General features: G+C 41.3%; 1 protein-coding gene across 1 annotated transcript in view; it reads left to right on the forward strand.

The window, feature by feature from the left end:
- Positions 1–12,799: 12,799 nt before the first annotated feature.
- Positions 12,800–16,403, forward strand: part of zbtb20 (zinc finger and BTB domain containing 20) — a 35,020-nt gene continuing 31,416 nt past the window's right edge. Inside the window, exon 1 of the mRNA XM_018691714.2 lies at positions 12,800–13,085. The gene's annotated coding sequence lies outside the window, so the exon portion shown is untranslated. The remainder of the gene's footprint in view (positions 13,086–16,403) is intronic.

Here is a 16,403-nt window from a genome sequence, read left to right on the forward strand (position 1 = left end):
AGGGCTAGCTGGTTAGCGCGCTAACTTCAGTAGAAGAAGTTGGAGACAGCTCTTGGATAGTAAAGGAAAGAAGTTTGATGCTGAACTCACAGTTTCTTCTAGACTGGTAAATAAACAGCTGTTAATGATAATGTTGGCTATGTAGCAATAGCAAAAACTTCTGTATAGCACCTTTAAAACACTGCTTTCTAACATGCTTCGAATGGATGAGATGTGAGACAAAAAATCCAATTTCTGCATTTGGTACGAAAAGTTTATATCAGATTGATAAAATTTTCAGCAGCCTATTAGCGGTAATCATATCCAGGGGTTACGTTCTATACAGTCAATCAGTGAAACCCTACAAAACTCTACTGTAATCAGTGTTTCACTCACTCTATTACATTGGTGTATGTTGTAGCATGCTCCTCTTTGTACCACACCAGTCTTGACTATGTGCCAGCAGAAATTGGTTTACGAAATCATCTGTAAATGTCACAGATAATTAAGTAGATCCACTTATCACATCTGTGATGAGTTGAGGTTTCTGTTTTTCATTTAGTCGTTCATTTGTACAGTAGCACTTGATGTGCCCTCAGCCTTCACTGCTAACTTATTTTGACAGCTTTGGCAGCTTCCTCTTCCACTACTGCACTTATCAACTGAAAGCTCTTTCACATTCAGAAACAAACAAACAAACAAACAAACAAAAAAGCTAAATAAAAAGAAAGAAGACTATGAGGAAAGGTGTCTGTATATGAGGATGAAACATTTTCTGTTTATTTCAGAAATGAATTCAAGATCATTTTATGTCTGTGTAAATATTTTAGTGTGCAACAGGGAGCAAATCATGTTTATGGGAATGCATTAGTAATTAATGTAAGTGTGTGCAGTATGTGTGTGAGATAATGTAACGGCAGACAGATGTTTAGGTACGTTTTAGAGTGTAAGTGGTAAAAGTTTTTATGCATATGAAAGAGAGTGTTTGAGTTATGGGCCATATACATAGTACATGTGCTCGTTTTCTCTCAGAAGATGATCCTAATATGGCTGACCTGTATACAAGATTATATAATTCTGCTCTCGAGTGAGCAAGCAGCTCTGCACTCACATTTCCTTTGCCAAAACTTGAGTATTCTCACATTTTCAAAGTTATGATTCTTCTGTTGCAGACAATGAGCCGTATGTGATTTAATTGCCACAGCAATGAGTTACAGGAAAACAGCATCATATAGATGATAATTATGTAAAAAGTGTTTATGTTAAGCACAAAAACATTTTGTCGCCCCTGCAACACCCACACATGCACACGCACAGTCACACACTTGCACATGCTGTTAAAAATATATCATGCTAGAAGTCGCAAAGAGAAAAAACCTCTCCCTGTGGACAAGCTTGAACACTGAGAGCATTTCCATTGATGTACATTTACAGACTCCCATTATAATAATCCTGTCTACGACTTGAAATGCACTCACCCATAAATATGTTGTCTCCATCCTCCTGTGCCGCTTTGTTTAAGGGACTATAGTCTTTTGGCTCTATGGTATGCCTCTGACAGAAAAGTAGGCCAAGGACAAGCGCTGGTCATCTAAACAGGCTAAACCCAAGCAGAACATCCAGATCATGGGGCTGCTGACTGAAAAGTGGCCAGATTTATCTTCAGCAGGGGCTAATGGCACACTTCTCATTGAAGCTGCCAAATTCAAATTACTGTTTATTATTTATGTAATTGCTGTGATAACCTCTAGATCAGTCAGGAGAGATACACTCAGAAAGAAGTACTACTTTTAATTACCAAACATTTTAATCAATAGTATATTATTTTAAGTGAAGCGATGCAGGCATATACAGGGCTAAGAATTACTTTCAGTATTATGAAAATATAAAAAATATTACTGGTCGTCTTGGCTCCTACCTAGCAGAAACTCCCTTTCCCTGGTCCTAAAATACTCAGCTGGCATAAAACCCGAGAGACCATTCTTAGTTGTCGAAGACGAGAGACGCCCACAGGTGTCTGCACACTCGCTTGAAGGAAGTGTCACTTTTTTGGTAGTGTTTAGGGGCATCATTGTGAAGAAGATTTTGGCGGCTGCTAGTTAGGCCTGTCTGCTCTTGGTTTTGCTAGCATGCATGTCACTGCAGCCCCCCTCCCTGAATAAATACTGTCCTTAGTGCAGGTGATGAGTGCGACACACCATGTGTGAGCTCCTCAGGAAACAGGCTGCAATTTGGTTTCTGGGATTTTTGTGTGTCCCAAGGCAGATGTTCACTGATTTGGCTGACGTATGTAACATTTGTTTTCTGAAGGATATGAAGGGAAATATCTCACCAGATTGCCTTTGCATGGTCTGTGTACAGGCTTTGGGGTTTGTTAGATGCTTATAGCAGTGGAGCTGTACACCTGCTCAGGTACAGAGGTGAGAATGGGACTGTAAGTGTATAATCAGCCACTTACAACAACCATATATCTGTGCATTTCTAAAATGTGTATTTTAGTTCAAGTCTTGAGTATTTCTCAATAACATGTGCAATAAGGGTACCTTGATGTTTTGGGGAAAATATCCTGTTTTATCAAGAGTTTAACACTCAAAAACTGTGTGTAACTTTGTTCACCAGGACGGTATGGGTGTGGTGATCAGATTTGACTGATAGTGGCCTGGCAACATCAGCAAATACTCCACCAACTGTCATCACCATTTTGCTTTCAATATTACCAAATCATGATTGGTGCACAAAGACGCATGACATTGCCATTTTCCAAACTGAGCCCCGCCTCCTTCAAGCTCTGTGAGAAGAGCGCAGACAAAAACTCCAATAAACTCTTTAAAAAAAGTCTGTAAAATAACATAAACTGTCCTTACTTCAGCAGAGAGTATTGTGCTGGTGTAGGTCCTCATTGCTCACAGTAAGGAGCCAATTGAGAAAATGAGTTTTCAGGGCCTTTAAAGTTGACGAGTTAAGGAAAACACTGCTGCTAAATGTGCGGATGGCGTACAGACCGAGCCATTTATCTTTTAAGTCTATTAAGGGTACAGTATAACTGCCTTTATGTTCTTCATGATGACAGAGAAATGATTGTTCTCCAGCTTAGAGAGCTTGTCTCACACTGCCTACATGTCCCAGCAGGCCTCGCACATTAGTGGTGAGTCAGTTGTGAATAATCCAATTCTTTTGAATGGCTCTTTGGCACTAACAAAAGAGAAAGAAAGCTGTAACATCTTTCATGGTATATATACTTCTCTAATGGTGATGCTGAAATGTGTGCGCTCTTGATTATCCAGTCCTTCGGCTGGGTTCATGAAAAGCCACTTCATTGCCATCTTTTCAATTTGGTTAGACTCTGACGTAGTCTGACGCAGTCATTCAAAAGACTAAGTCCTCATCATGGTGGCAAGTACTGCTTCTCCTGTCAGGTGGGCATGATGAGTGGCAGCCTGAACCTCATTGTGTGTTTCCTCAGCTGTGGATCCACTGCTTTGACTTTGACAACATGTTATACAATAGAAAATATTCCGTTATGTTCTCTCGCGCAGATAAACTGAGAAGTAGTCTGACCGCCCAAAATGCTGTTCTGAGGTCAGACTGCGCTATGATACCACCGGGCGGGGAGAAAATGAAACTCAAACCCTCCCTGTAGTCCTTGATACATCAGCGGATGGTGGAAGTAAACCAGGCTGCTACAGAGAACACTGGCTAAGTGTTGTGGGCGTTATACACATGCTGGCACCAATGACTAATACATGAATAAAAGGTGGAAATTTTCATCATCATTTAAGTTTTAAGTTCTTTGCTGATTGCATCTAAATGTCATATACATCAGATACAAACAGAAAGCAGGCAAAGCAATTCTGCATTTATTCACCATTTGGAGCCAGATAGACAGCTCAATAAACAGACAGCTCATTTTACCTACCTCACTACTGCACTGGGCTACTGTATAATTAGCTACCTCACTTCCACTTGTCAGTGCATGCTGCCTGCTTAGCTGACAGCTGGGTGAGATGGCATTTGGCACACTGATAAAGCAAAACAAGGTACTTCCCTGACTAACCCTAGCCTAGCTCGCTAGCTTGCAGTAACCTTTCCTTGCTGATTATTCCCACCAACCCACAGCTTGCTAATTAATAAGCAACAAGGGAATTCCAAGGCTGCTAATGCATTCACTTGTCCACTGCAGCATGTAATGATATAGCTCACATTTATCCTATTCATCTTGCTGGTATATCAGTCTAACAGTAACAGATCTGGTGGTAGGAGCTGAGATGTTTGTCCATCCAAAAATGGTCAGAAATTGTATTATTACCACTAAAAGTATGTTAATCAGACTATGTTTCCTGAGGACATGTATCAGGTACAGTGGCCTTTTACTCCCCGAGTGTTGACTGGAAGGAAGCCGCCTCCTCCAAGGATGCCAGCAGTAGGCTAACAATCTTCACCTGGCCAACCACATGCCACGTGGCAGTGTGCCTCGCTCGTCTTCTCAGCCAAAGATTAAATCTCACTTTCCCCATTTGCAAATCCTAACATTTGTTTCAGGTTAGTGTGGATATAAAGAAAATGCTAAGTTGTAACAAATAGCAATAATCGCATTGTTTCACTATGTTGCAGTTATGCATCATACAATTTTTTTTCTATTTCTTTTTAAGACAATGTTTTATCAGAGCTCAGTATAGCCGTGAGTCGAACAGACGTTAATGCCCCCAAACAGATTTTTTCCCTTGTTTATAAAGAATTTTTTTATTTTTTATTTTTTTTTATTTAGGAATTTACACCATCTACATTGAAGTCATTCCGTGAAGTGTCTTTTCCACTAAATGCTAGAAACTACATGTTTGAAGTTATAAAAAATATATTACTCATTATTAAATCTTTCAACCTTGAGACTCAAAATAACAGATGTCAAAAAATAAAACAACAACAAAAAAAAAAACTCTTCAAAATGTTGCCTGACATTGTGCTGTGGCAAATTTTCCAAAGATAATCGGATGTAATTACATGGAGTTGAACTCCATCTGCTGGTAAAACTATGTACTACAAGAAATCTGGGTGAATTTTACATTTTGCCAAACTATTGATTCATTGCCACTTTTACTGTTGCTTTAGTTGACAGTGATGCTGACAAACATTACTGGGAATGTGATTGTGGCATCACCTTATTTATTAGTCCTCATACAGAACGTTTTAGTTGTCAATAATGAAATGAATCATGACTGAATTCAGATGCTTTAGTTGTAGGGTCCTGGTATTGAGCATGCTGCTCGCCTTCACACTGTCATGACTTACTGAGACACTTGAATGGTGATTATTAGTGAGACTTATGCTTTTCCTACAATGACAAACCAAAATGTCTGCTGTGAAAATGGCCTGTTTGCACATACTCTGTCAGAATATAACCTTCTGTGTAAAGCCCTAAATGAATAATACCACTTAACTTAAAGTTGTCTTCTCAGAGATGTTTGTGATGTCTTTTGAGGGTGGGGGTGTACACCATTTCTTGCTGATGTATGACAGATGGGTGCTGCCAGCAGTGAACAGGGTTTTGCTTATTAAAGCATGGCTTGTGGCTACAGAGTCTGGAACTCATAACAAAATGAAAACAATTGAAAGAAAATCAATGAAAAAACAAAGAACAGAAAGCAGACTTATACTGCAGAGAGGACCTGTTGAAAAATAGTCAGTATTGTCCTTTTTTACCCACAGAGTGTCTGTTTGCTTGTACACCCCCCACTGTTGCGTCACACATGCCACTGTAATTCAGCCGCAGGCTATAGGTGCCACTTTCAGATATTCAACTCTAAAAATGACTGACAGGGATCAGGGCCTGAAATATTACAGCTGAGCGGGAGGAGGGCAAGTCTAATAATACACTTGCTGCCTTAAGGGGGAAAAAAATCATATCTTCAGGACCAGAGAGTTATTGACACTGAGGCTATTTAATGTATGAATACCAACACTGGGGAAAGATGTGCTGGTGTGTTGTGCTTTGGTTTATACTCCTGGCATGTTTATCCATCATCTGGGAGGCGTCACCATTGTACTCAATGAATGAGGCCATTCACTAATTTAAAGATGCAAATAGAGGGTTTAAACGCATACTTCTGCCCATATAAAACTATTGCGGTCAGGATTTGTGGAAGGAGTTATAGAAAGAGAAAACAGTCCTCCTCTCAAAGCCTCCAGCAGTTGACAGCAGGACAAATGGGAGGACGTCAAAGTCCAGGCTTTGAATTGCTCTGACATTCGTACTCGTGCCCACTACCACCTGCCACGGTTTTTGACTGCCAGCCGGTCACCTGTATGGTCATTCAAGGTCTTGGCCAAGCTTCTGACAGAGCAGTTATTTGAAGGATGAATGTCTGTGCCTCCTGGGGAGAGATACTTTTTTCCCGCCAACACCTGGAATTTGCTCTCTTGAAGAACAGCCATGTTGAGCTGATGAGCTTCCCAAGGCTTTTTCAGAAGGAGCCAACTGCAGCCCCTGCGGCAGGGCACTTGTCATCATCAGGTCATCCAAGAAAGCTCTAAGAGGGCTGTTGAAAGACAGACGTGGTGAGAGGGGCTTACGGCAATCGACTCACTGCCATGATTTACATATTGATAGAAAGGCTGAAAACAATGACTCAAACAGCGTCTACTGTGGAAAATCCTCTGCACACGCTACACTTCAGACTTTCTAAACTCTTAGAAACAACTGGCTAACATTATTATTGGCATGTCATAGAACTTACACCTACGAATGAATACAAATCAAGCACAATGAGCCTCTTCTAAAGCACTAAACATGAAGTCGTTTTGTTTCAGGTAAATGAAAGTAAAGGAACTGTGCTCTGCCTCCAAGCAATTTAGCATAACAACAAAATGTATCTCACACAGACGTGGATAAAAGTTTGATTATAATCGGGGGGTGGGATGATTTTTAATATAATACAGGTGCTGAAGTCATCACCATCTAATCACTATTCTAATGCAGGATTTTTAGTGCTTATGGCAAACAGAAGTGAGATGAAGTATGAATCACGAGGCAGAGAGTTGAGGAGGAATCTGTGGAGACCGGTGGCACGTTATTTTTTGTCTCAGCTACAAGGCTGACATAGACGGGGGCCCTTGTGAGCTGAAAGACAAGCGAAGAAGCCTATTAATCATTTATACCGCTTGGACCGTGTTCCCAAAAAGACAGCATTGTGATAACTCATTTATGGTTCCTCCACTGTCTGTCTAAAAGGGACAAGTGGACTCTCGTCTACGTCCCTGTTTGTCCCCGTTTGAGATGTGTGTGTCACTCATTTACTAAAGTTACAGTGTATAAATCCATATTTTCATCAGATATATGTTAATAAGACACACAATTTTAATTTGCTTTTAGTTTAATCCAAGATACATGCATCTACATGATGTTTAATGTCCTTTAACTTGAAAATCTCTCTAAGGCTTATTTGTTTTGTAAAACTGAGGCCCTGTGCACTATCACTCATCACCTTAGCTCTGTCCAAATGTAAATCTTGTCATGCAGTATATAGCACCCTGTTTGTGTGCATTACAAGTGCACATCTTTATGTGTTCTGGGAATACACAATTTATTGCACAAGCGGTACTGACGGTAAATCAAACTGGTGAAGAGTTGAACCTGCCAAACAAGCTACTGATTTTACATATTCTTCTTTCGTCCTTTTGTTTGGTTTTGTTTTTCTCTAAAATCCTTAACCTCAAACGGTGTATGACTCATGGAACAGTTGGTGCTTCTCTGTGAAGAGCAGGAGCCACAGTATTTGTCTCACCTTGCGTATGCAACACAGCCTGAATAGAATAAGTAAGGTTTTTACAGTTTTTGCACAGTCTAATAACACCTAGGTAGAAACACAGAGTAGTCCCAAACCAGAAGGAGGGGGAAAAAAAACACTTGTCAGTATGTGAAGAGTCTTATTTTCTGTCACTTCTGACTTGTCTGTGATCATTTCTTGTGAGTTTCAGTGAAACATGTAATACCAATGTTGTCACTGACATACTGCACAGCCACAAAAAAAAGTTATTTTAGGCCCTATAATTGACAAATTAAGACCAAAGACCAAATAACCAAAAAGAGAGAGAGGGAAGAATAGCTAACAAAGCAATGTTATTGTCTGTACTTGTCAACTATCTGCCTGCAGCCAGTTTTGAAGATGAGAGGCGAGCAGCTCTCTGCATTGCAAACTTACTGTGCATTACAAAATGTTGCAAGCTTGGGGTATCTTGTAAGCAATTTCAATTTTAATGGCCATTCATTTTATCTCTCAAATACATGAAACCTTACAAGGGGACAAGACAAAGATGTTGTCTTTGCTGTTGTTTCTTTATAGCAGAAAATATGTGAAGTATGAGGAAGCAGAGAGATGGCACTGTTGTAGCTGCTGGCTGGCTCCCAGATCACCACCACATGTGTCATTTTTCCTTGGAATGGTACAGCGTGTACACAATTATTAAGGGTGTGGAAAAGCAACACTGGATTGCAACAGTGACATATAACAATGGACATCATAATAACATACGTGCACATGAGTGAATCATGTTGAGTCACTGTACCATACCAATTAAGTGACAAACTCCAACCAAGTATCAAGGTGTGTCTCACTTTATTCATGCATGGATGGCACAGTGGTATTCATAGATCGGCCATGGCCCTATCTGGGTGTGCACAGAGTGTTATGCAGCAAAATTAAACATGTTTAACATGCATGGAGGCCTGTTTAGGAAAGGTATGCTTGAGAAGCCATACTGCACCTCCACATATGGAGTACTAGAGTCTTTGCTGGTCTTATGAAAGAGGGTTTCATATACATATAAGGTCATAGTAAAGATCTTCGGTGCTTAACATTTGACTGAGTATAGAGCCACCTGAGTGAATCAGTGTACATGCACGTATGGTTGTGGTATTCATTGTGTACTATGTAATTTTATATAATTACACATTCCACAATACCTCAAGTGTTAGTGCTTGTTAATATTTCTAGCCACCAGGAATTCAACCTGTACCCACGCAGATTTTCGTAGTGCAAACTGTTCAGTGTACAACACCTTGAGGACATAAGTAACTGTGACAAAGAATAAACAGAGCAATCCTGAGAAAAGCATGTATGCTCCTTTGCACACATTAATAGGTTTCTACCTCTTGTGCTTAAAAACAAAGCAGGCTTAGGGAGGTGAATTTTTGAACAGAAATAACATTTTAATTGCGCTGCAAATTGAATGAAAACTAATTCCACCTGCCCTAAACCAGTTTGCACGTCGTCAGTTGCCATCCAGCCTATAATGAGTTGTCTGAACTGTCTGTAAAATGAATAGCCTGTGGGCTATTCACTTAGTGGAATATATTAAAACAATGAGAGACACAAGGACGGGACCTATGAGAAGACTTGTACAATAACATTGTAGCTAATTCTGAAGCTGTAATGATTTATTTCCAAGTTGAGGGTACTCTGAGGTAATAACTTGTCTTGTTTAATTTTTAGTCTTAAATGGTACTTTGAAAACTTCCAACTTAGTTAGCTTGAGTAAAACTTTTTCCTGTGTTTTGATAGATTTGGCAAAGGAACCGATGTCATTATAATCTAGCTCCAGATTACTTTGAAATACTAGACACCTCCAGACCATCAGAAGTCATTTGCAAATGAGGGAAAATGCAGTGTATTTGAACAGGGTAAGGCAGCATAGCAGCAGACTAAATGAATGAATGAATGAATAAACAAATAAATAAATAAATGTCCATAAAGAGAAGTCATAACACTGCCCTCTGTTGGTTACATTTGAAGCTGGATGAGACAAGACTTGACCTGTCAGTGTGAAATTACAGCATGTTCCAGTTTTACCACAAAGAACATTTTGGTCGTGGCAGCCATTCAGGTTTCATGTGAAATCCTCCTCATGAAAAAAAAGTCTCTCTTAATTGATTGTATTGTCCTGGATTATAAAAGGTCAAGTTGAGGTTTAATCAAATAAAAAATGTAATTTTTCAAAAAATGTGTAATTTTTCATTAGACAGTGCACCTTTTCATTTTATGAATTTTTACTTTTGTATTAAGAAGTGGAAAAATTAATGAGGAATTCTTCAGTAATGAATAAAAGCCAGGAGGAGCCCTACACATGTATTTACCTCAGTCTGTGTCAGTTGTCATAGTGGTCAAATTTGACAATCAGCATGCTTGTTTAGTAGGCTCAGGTGGCAAGGTCTTGAATTTTATTTAAAACAAAAACTGCAAAGGAAAAGCTGCCAGTGGATTTTTAAAAATTCTTTTACACATCTAGCAACATGTTTATTGCTATAATATTTGGTTTTCTTTAATCTGACACTAACTTTTGATGTGGAAAAACATTTAGGTATTTCAAATACAAAAACAGTTTGTTCTGTTACATCTCTGCTGTCTGGGTTTAAAGGTGCGAACCTGATTATCTGTTGGCCCTTTACCTCTGTGTTTCAAGCCAGGTCTCAGGTCTGATCTGTACGTGCTTGCACTTGAGACTTGAATAAGTTCCCATCTGCTCTGCTACTGAGACCTTTTTTTTTGTCAACTTAACCAATTTGGAAACGCTGCAAATATTATTAATGTTTTATTATGTGTGCTCTGTTTTATCATCTTGAAAATGAGAAAAGGCCTCGCCTTATTTCTGTTGTTCTTATTTCCGTGCAAAAGCATAGAATATCTATCTATCTATTGATTTATACACACACACACACACACACACACACACACACATATAGGTGAATAATTACCACATTTACCACATTTTTAGAACATATTATAGTGTTATTGCATTTTTTATTAATATGATCTAATTCTAAAACATGGGTGTATGATTGTTATTTGTACTATATATTTATTTTCTATTGCACTACAGCTTTCAAATAAAGGCATATGTAGTAACACAAATTGCAAATGAATTAATATATCATAAGTCTTTTCAGTGAATATCCTATGCTATTATATCTGTTCAGCAAGAATAAACATAAATAAACTAAGCTTATTTTCCTCATGGTTGCTGCAGTACGCTGCAGTAAAGGTTAGTCCAGTTAAACATGCACAGCACTCAGTGGCACCACTAAAACAAAATGTTATCCCTGCTGAATCCTCCCTGCACGTGTCCTCGGTTGAGCCGTGTTAATCAAGCGAAGTATCTAAAACAGAGTTCCGGGAAGGCGTGCACCACGCGGATCTGCAGGGCGTTCACTTTATGATCCTAAAATGACATAATTCTGAGTTTTAATGAGAATTAAAAGCGTTTTTAAAACGTGCTTCGTTGTCGAGTTGCTGAACCAACGCATTAAGGCCAGTAGTGGTGTTCCTACAGTGTTCCTGGTTAATGTAGGTCAAAGCAGTGACGGAAGGGTGTCCTCCGTTGAACCCGCCGTATTAATCCACATCACAGTCCTGCAGATGGCGCGCACAGTCAACCGAGTGCCCTGGGTGCTCACCACGGTGCTCACACAACAATATCCGTATGGAGCCTACCCAGCTTGAGAGATGGCGGTTGTCTGAGGCTACACCTCTGTCTCTCCTGTACAGCTGGAGGGGCCGTGAAAGCAAAGTTCAAGAGTGCAGCTTTTTGAAAGAGTTTTTCACGCCGTTTATGTGCGGCAGCTCAGGAGGCAGGGCGGTTTTATCAGACGGGGCTGATCGAGCGTAACCTTAGATGACCTCTTTGTCAGTCTTTCGAGATGCAGAGCTGCTTACACTGAACATCCTCTGCCCCTGTACACAGCACACGAATCACACACATGAATATTTTATTGAAAGTGTTAGACACTACCCTCCGCGTGGTTCATTATTCTTATCTGAACTACAGACAAGCGTGTGCGCACACACACACGCACACCTGTCACTGTCTAGACAGGGAGGGGGGCATTAAGGCGGTGGGTGCGGGGGGGATCCCACATGACCCATTACTGCTTTATTCTATGCCAGCCAGAGTATATCTCAAGGCGTTGGATAATGACAGAAAAAAAAAATCAACAACAACAAGAGAAAAAAGCAATCGCTCTACTTAATCTGATTGGCCGGCTGAACCGACACCAATTTTTTTCCCTGCTCGCTAACTCGAGGTCAGCTCGGGACGTTAAAAAATAAATAAATGAGAAAATAGAAATGCGTAGAAAGTAGAAGACACGGCAGACAATCTAGCTTGTTGGTGCCGGAGGTGATTGGCAGCGCCACCGTCCAATGAGAGCGCGCGGCGCAGCTGGCTCACTGTACTGGCAGAGGCGGCGTCCAATGCAAAGTTCAGACGCATGATGGACACATAACTGACAACCCCCCCTCCTCCTCCCCCCCTCCTTTTCATCCAGACTGGGGATAGATTTGAGAGTTCATTCACATTTGTGAACGCTGATATTTTTTTTTTTTTTGGAGCTGTAGACGCTGGAGCCTGTTCAATGAGGAAAAATGAGTAATGATTTTTTTATTTTTTTTTTTTATGGTGGGGTTTATGGGTAAAGCGCGAGCTGCGTTCACCTCGGCGAAACAGTTTTAACCTCCACATCCTTTACATATTTCACTGCGCACTATGACTCCCATTTATAAAAATTGCTGCTCAGGCAACTTAAAAAACAGTCCGAGTAGGAGGAACACTACTACTACAACTACTATTACTATAACTCCCACCACTTCCAGAGAGCCATAATGGAGCAGGTTTTTTTTTCTCCCCCCCCCTCTCGTCCTGCTGTGCTCCCTGCGATTGGGGCACAGTAATGTTGACGGATTTTTGATCCAACCCAAGACAGTGCACTGTTCTTCCAATAGCAGCTTTAAGTGAAAAGGCGTGCCTGCCTGGGCTCCCCACCTCCTCCCTCCCTCCTCCTCACTCCCCCCCTTCACCCTCCCTCCCTCCTCCACCACCACCACCCCTCAAAGTACTCGATGTATAGTTAAAAAATGGGAGGGCACACTTGAACCGAGCTGCTCTATGAAGGTAGGCTGCAGCGTGTGTTTATTGATGAGATGAAAAGAAGATGGAAGTGAGAAATGAAACAAAGTAAAGGAACATATTAAAAAAAAAAACTATACGCGCTTCGTCGGGGGAAAACAAGGGGAGCCGTGGAAACGCTGTCGCCACTTTTTGAAACGTGCTTCGGAGTGCAGGTAAGAAATTGAGAAAAGTAGGAAAAGGGATGGGTCTTTTACAATATCTATAATGCTGTTATTAAAGGGGAGAAATAAGATGAATTTCCTATGTGAGGCATTAAAGCGTGCTCGCTGACTTCAGGGGTGAAATGCATGAAATACCACTGACTTCCATGTAGTTGTGGCTGGCTTTACCAAGCAAATATTAAGCTCTAGATAATCGGAAACTTCATTCTTTAGAAGGTCTCAGACATTGAATAAATGTGACGCCGGTGTGCGAAATGAAACGAAACGAGTCCCTCATGTTTAAGGGGGCTCACTTTTGGCTTGCCAGAGGAGAGGGGGGCTCTGTTGTCCATTTATATTCGACTACAAAAACGCGCTGCCCTGGCATGACGCAAGTTTCCCATCTGTCATTATTCTCAACATGCTCCCTTTACCTTTAGCCCTTTACTTTCGGATTTGTCCGTGAGTCGGGCTTTAGGGGGTGGTGGTGGAGGGGGACGGGGGCACACACATACACACACACACACACACACACACACACTTGAGAACAATACTCCCGGTCCAAGTGTGTTCACAGGTCTGTTTCTCTCAATCAGCGAAAGCCTCAGCGATGCTCGCAGGAGCTGCTCGCTGCTTTGCTCACATTCTATACACCATATGAGCCCGGAACAACTGTGGCAGCCGACGTGCGCATTTTTGGCTTTTAGGTCAGTTATTTGAATCAGAGGAAACGCGTTTCCTCATCACAATTAACCACTATAACCGACTCTCACTAGGAATCTATTTCAATACATTTCGGTTTGTTGAACTTGCCAGAAAGATGCCCCCCCCCCAATGTCTGAAATATATCATCACAGCAGCGGCTCATACACAGCGCTTGTACTCAGACAGATGTCTAGCCTACATTTTTTTAATATAAAAATGAATTAATATCAATACGGCGTGACATTTATGAGATGGGGTTACATTAAGATATGTTGAGCAGGCGGTGGAGGCTTGGCTAATATTATGTCTGAAGGTAAAACAATACTGCAGCTTCAGTTTCTGAGATAAATCAGAACTAGATCCAGTGGGACTCCGGTCTGTATTTTTGGTGCCATGTTTCTCCAAAAATGAATGATCACTTTAACTGTCGCAAATCCGTTTTTTTTCCCTCTCCCCCTCCGTAGCCCTAAATGTTTAAGACGTAAGGATGTTTTGGCAAAGGGGTGGCCTAGATATGGGGCCATATTCTGGTGTAATTAAAGTTGCATTAGACGCTTCCTGCGTGCCTTATGAGACGTTTTGTTGCAAAATATTCATGGGCAACTCGTGATTCTCTTTGCTGTTGCTTATTAGAACGCAATGTATAGGTGCCACTTCACCTACTGAATAAAGTTCAAATGTGAGTATACGCTCGTTGTTGGCGCAATAAAAAATAAATGGAGCGATGACTCCCCAAAATTCACTGAAAGGGCCATGAAGGGGGGGTTGGGAGGGGGGCGGGTGGTTGAGCCGGAGCAACATGCCAGGCTTATTCTTTAGCGCTCCATCTATCCGTGCGCGCGCCTGTTTGTGTGTATGTGTGGACAGACAGGGACAGAGCGTCCGTGCATGCATATGTGTGTGTGTGTGTGTGTGTGTGTGTGTGTGTATGTATGGCAAACAGATGTTGTCCCAAAGCGCTTGGCTTTGTCAGATAAAGGGAGTAATGCAGTATGTTCTTGTGTCTATTATAAGCGCCAGTGATAGTTTCTACAATAGCTACAACCCCCCCCCAGTCTGATTAATAAGGCACAGGCTCGCCTACAGCCCAGAAGTTATGCACAGGTATAAAGCTTTGCGTCAACACAGCAGTCATGCCAGAGGTTGGTTCTGGTTGTGGTCACTCAGGCTGTTTTCCGTGAGAGGACGCAAGTAGCCACAAATAAGAAAGCCGGTCCCGGGTTTGACACAGGAGGAGAGGAGGAGGAGGAGGGGGGAGAGAGAGAGAGAGAGAGAGAGAGAGAGAGAGAGAGAGAGAGAGAGAGAGGTTGCACGAGAGCGCAGCGCTGCGTCCAGCAGACACGGTCTGTGGATATGCACCTGTGTGTGCGTGTGTGTGTGTGTGTGTGTGTGTGTGTGTGTCTTATGTGTGTAGTTTTTTTTAAGACCACATAATTGTGCCTTCATCCCTTTTCACTTTTGTTGTGATCACTTCCCCTCCCCGCCTTCATTCAGAATATGTTCTAACGTAAATGTGCTGCGATGCTATAGGCTTGGTTATGTAATTGATGGCTGCACTGGATCATTTGTTTTCTGAATGGACACACGTGGAAAAGAGAGAGCTGAAGAGAGCGTGCAGCCCCGGTGTGGCAGAAACGCAACATTTCACTTTGATGTTAAGATTTTCAGCTGGACATGATTATAAATCTGTCCTGCGGATTGCATCATATTGATTGACAGGCTGCATGTGGGTGAGTAAAGTAAAAATTATATTGTCACAAAGTGTATACTGGATTTGAATCCCTCCCTGTCATATGAAAAGAAACTCCACACAAACTTAACACCTGTATTTTTGGACGTTTTTATTGTTTGATAAATTGGAGGGTACTTGTCATGTGTGTAAGTGAGCTCTCACCACGGCTTGATGTCAAAAACTCTCGTTCCATCAGCGCAGAGGTGTACAGTAGCTGCTGAAAGAGCAACAGCCATTATGTGCCTTGGGAGTGTTTGTAGTCCAGAGTATCAGGTGCCCAGTTTCATCTCAGTTAAGTCATTAATGAGTATTTGAATGTATATATGCCACATGTATATTAATATTCACAGTGTTTGAGCCATCGCCATTTGCCTGCTTTCTGTGTCACGGCTAAAACCCACCCATGACTAATGAATATTTAAGAGCATGTCTGCGGACCAAGGAAACTCATTATTATATGAAGGAGACCCAACAGATAAACTGGAGACCCACTCAGATGAAGGCAAGGGGAGAGAGGTGTTTAGTTAATCCACACCCAGCAATCAATCCCAATTTTCTTTTGGCTTCACCATCCTTCACTTGTCCTCTGCAGCTCGTCACCCTCTCCTCACATTCTGCAATTTGTTTTTGACCAGAAAACTGACATAGCGTTCAGTTTTGAAATGTTTTGGAGCTGATTTAGTCACTGTTTCACACATTTCTCCCACCTGATAATTTGGGTTTACTCAAGTGAAAATGTGTAAGGATACCATGCTTCACTAATGCAATGAGTGCTACTTTGGAAGAGACATATAACCAAAAAAAAAAAAAAAAAAAGAGAGAGAGAGAGAGAGAGAGAAAAAAAACAATCATCTTGTACTGTACATGCACACAGATGGCAGGTCAGTATTCCA

This window comes from Lates calcarifer, linkage group LG20 (assembly GCF_001640805.2).
Source record: "Lates calcarifer isolate ASB-BC8 linkage group LG20, TLL_Latcal_v3, whole genome shotgun sequence".
In the NCBI taxonomy this organism is placed as follows: domain Eukaryota; kingdom Metazoa; phylum Chordata; class Actinopteri; family Centropomidae; genus Lates; species Lates calcarifer.